Here is a 4663-nt window from a genome sequence, read left to right as displayed (position 1 = left end):
TAATAATAATAATAATAATAATAATTATTATTATTATTATTATTATTATTATTATTATTATTATTATTGTTTATTGTCTTTGCCCAGCTTTTATCGCTGGAGGTGTACTACGGTGCCAGCTGTTCACTATCAATGAGCTAAGGTAACACCACTTATTTTTCCAGCATTCGAGTGCTTCCAAGCAGTGCTGTTTCCTGCAAGTGCCCAACACATATTGCAGCCCCTATTTGTTTCATATACTTCTCAACATTTTACTCACTGTTCCCAGAGCTCCAACAATTATTGGTACTACTACCACCTTTTTCATCGACCACAACTTCTTAAACTCCCATGCTAACCTTTTATATCTATCGACCTTTCTTCCTTCCTTATCGCATACCTTGTTGTCAGCTGGGTATGCTATATCTCTGATCCAGCATCGTTTGCATTCTTTCTCAATTAAGACTATGTCTGGTTTCCTATTCTTTATCTCATGGTCGCACTGAATCATAAAATCCCATAGGATCTTTGCATTTCGTCCGTCCTTTACATTCCGAGTTAAAATGCCGTTGAGTTCGACCTTGTCTTTCATCTTTTCGAGGTCATTAGAATAAGTACCAGTCATGTACTGGAGTCTATGAATTTGACTTAACTATCCCTCAGATTTTAGGCATTGTGCCTCTAATAAAAATGATTGTCATTGGTTATGTTGTTGTTGGTGTTGGTGGTGGTAGTGTTGGAGATGTGGTGTTGCTTATATTGGTAGGGACGTTGTCGGTCGTGATGATCTTGTTGTTGCCGTCGCCATTGCTTGTAATGATCTTTGCGGCTGGAAGAGTTCACCGGGGAGCCAATTTAAGTCGTGATGTTGTTAGATGTTGTAAGTGACGTTACAGATATATTTGTCCACCTCTCTCCATATTTCGATTCCTCTCATCTCTGTATTATTTACCCAATCTGAGTTTTATACTAAAAATATTTTTGCCCTTTATACAAAGAACATCACTACCTCAGATCCCTGAAGAGGTGAATAGCGAGTGGAAATTTTTCAAATGTCAGGAACAAGTGTATGTATTTGTAACAACGTAAAAATGCTTGTTAATGTATATGTTTCAGTGAGTTAGTGATTGTGAGTGCGCATCTACGATGTGTGATTGCTTCTGGAATTGGATATGAGAGGAATTGGGTAACATATGGCATGAAAAATAGCCAAACTAAATCCAAATACACGTATTTACAATTTTATATAAAATATATGTATGAATATAGTTTCTTTGAGCTTACGTGTGTGTATTTGAGCGTGTATGTGTAAATGAGTGTGTGAGTGTATGTGTGTATACATAAATCTCTGTACATATATATATATATATATATATATATATATATATATATATATATATATATATATATATATATATATATATATATATATATATATATATATTATACATTAGAGATAGATAGATAGATAGATAGATAGATAGATAGATAGATAGATAGATAGATAGATAGATATACATTTACGCACACAAACATCTGACAATGAGTATGTTGCCTGTGCTAATTTTCTGTGTATATGTGAAATATACACCAGGTTTTTTCCTAAGTATGAGCAGTAAATCTTCTCTTTGTGCTTCCCTACCATACAACCTCACTCTCTCTCACTTCACTCTTCAGTTACATACATACATACATACATACATACATATATATATATATATATATATATATATATATATATATATATATATATATATATATATATATATATATATATATATATATATATATATATAGCGAGAGAGAGAGAGGTTATGAGAGGTAATGGTGTGAAGAAGACCCAAAGTTGTCAGGTAATGCAGAGTAAGTGCTATGGACAGACTATAGCTAAGCTCCAGGTTCGGTGATTATGCGAATGAGAAGTCCAACGTTGGTCATATATTAGCATGCATATACAAAATTAACAGAATGAGATAAAAAAAAAATCCAAGGCTGTGCAAGATTTCAGAACATTTATAAAGAGGTCTTACAGCTGTTTCCGGGATATTTTCTATATCCCCTCATGGGAGACGGTGCGAGAATATGGTTAAGCAATAGTTATTCTAGAGAAGTTAGTTATTCTTCTCTAGAATAACTATTGATTAACCATTTTCATACACACGGACCCGGGTTTCTGGGTCCTAACCCGTCATCAGCGTGTGACAATTACCAGCTAGGGATGAGAACTGATACCAAACGCAAAATACACATCTGGAGAATCTACAAGAATAGATGCAAGCGCTAATTTATAAAAACATGTGACATATTAATAAAAATCTGTAAATGTACAACCATCCAGACATCTGAGTACTTTATTATTTTTTCTAATATAGAGCTCTGCATCTGAACACCCTCCCTGTACAAGGTATGGGCATGACTTAAGTTTTATTTATCTATATACAATATGCCCGAGCGTCATACTAATATATACTTTTGTTATTTACACCACCTGTCCTCGTCTGTTGTTATTTTTTGTATATTCTCCCATATATATATATATATATATATATATATATATATATATATATATATATATATATATATATGTATGTATGTATATATATATCTTTGCATAGTTTTCATTTTTTAAAAATCTGATTGCTATAAATAAAATCTTCATACAAACATACACTCACACAGAAACACCACATACACAGAGTAATGATGATGATGATGACAGGAAAATATTGTAACAGACAGCTACTCTGAAATGAACTCGAATCTGCTGGACCTGTCTAGCCACACAAAATATATCTGTTACACTACGATATCTCAACGTTTACCTAACCCGTGGAAACCTTAGCCTAATGGTCTACCTATAAGATAGAAAGTGAGGTCAGTTTTAGTTTTCAAATATTTGCTGCGATCCGACAGTGGACATATTCGAAATCTACCGGATATCAGAGACCCAACCAGTATTCATACTACCCTTTACCATCATAAATAGTTTCCGCAGAGCCTTACTTTTCAAATGTCTTTAAAAATACCTTTAGCGGGCGTTGTGAATCTCTGGAGAAATAGGAGAAGGTTTGATCAGAAAAGGGAAAGAAACCATTAATAAGTTTAATTCTTTATATAACAGTTTGTGGATTGGTAGAAAGAAGTGTTAACGTTAATATCCTTTCACAAACTAAGGCGGAAAGCTGGCAGGATCTCAACCGCACCAGTAAAAGTACTTGGCGACGTTCCTTCTGATTTTTATGTTCTAAATTCATACGTCTCCGGGTCAACTTTACGTTTTGGAGTTGATAAGCTATGTACCAGTTGAAAACTGGAATCTATATAACCGACATAACTCCTTCCTGAATTTGCAAGCCTTGTACCAAAGCTTGAAACTAATATCGTACCAAATCTTGGACTGAGGGTTTGCAAATGATTCACCAATTCGTAGAGCACCCAAGAGCCAAACTACGTTCCTAACATGAGTGATGATAATGATAATTTGATAATGAGAATTAATTTGAATTTGTGATTTAAGAATCTGGGATTGTAAAGCGAACAGCCGATCTAAATCTAAAACCGAAACAATACAAGCCTTCTCACTTATATATTCAATAAATGTGGAAGGCCTTTACCTAAGACAGATACCTGCAGCGAGTCCTTTTCAGAAGTCGAAAGTTTCCACTATATCACAGGTGAATTTATAAAAAACATACGCATTTATACATACGTAATTACTCAAACATACGGCTTAATACATATTCATGGTTACATACATATATATATATTAAGAGAATGAGAAAGAGAAAGAGAGAGGGGGCGGAAGGAGAGAGATGTGAGATGTAGGTGTGTCTGTGCACTTATATATGTATACATACATATATACATGTATGTGTGGGTATACATCCAGGCATACGTTTATGGGCTATGTATGATTGTGAAAGTTTGTTCGGACGTACATATAAATAAATACATATACATGCATACATACATACATGCATACATACATACATACATACATACAAAAATACGAATAGACTTATATGTTTATACATGCATATATATGTGTGTGTGTGTGTATACCTATATATGTGCATATATGTCTATATATATATATATATATATATATATATATATATATATATATATATATATATATACATACATATATAAACTTTCATAAGCATACACAGCTCATATTTATATATACATATAAAACGACACACGCACGCACACACCCACATTTGCATATACGTATGTATATTTATACACACACAATAATATATGTATATCTATGTGCGTGTATGTATGTATGTATGTATGTATGTATGTATGCATGTATATATGTATGTATGCATGTATGTATGTATGCATGTATGTATGTATGTATGTATGCATGGGTTATGTATATGTATGAACGTCTTTGTATATCCATATCATTGATTTAATGACTCTGTTCTTAGGAAGTTGATCCGATCCAAGCAAAACAACGACGTAGAACTTCTAAAATATCATATTTTCAATCTGCCCTCGTTGTGCGGGGAGAACAAACTCTAAACACAAAAGAATCCAACAGAATAAATAAATATACTTGTGTGTACTGTTAGGTACCCAGGCAAAAGCCCGCAAAATTTATGACTTACCAGCTAATGTGTGTTCGTGATTCATACATCTATGATAGCGCTAACACGTGACATTTCACTAT

This window comes from Octopus bimaculoides, chromosome 6, assembly GCF_046866305.1.
Source record: "Octopus bimaculoides isolate indiv1 chromosome 6, ASM4686630v1, whole genome shotgun sequence".
Classification (NCBI taxonomy): Eukaryota; Metazoa; Mollusca; class Cephalopoda; order Octopoda; family Octopodidae; genus Octopus; species Octopus bimaculoides.
The sequence above is the reverse complement of the archived record's forward strand: the minus strand, read 5'-3'. Positions refer to the sequence as shown.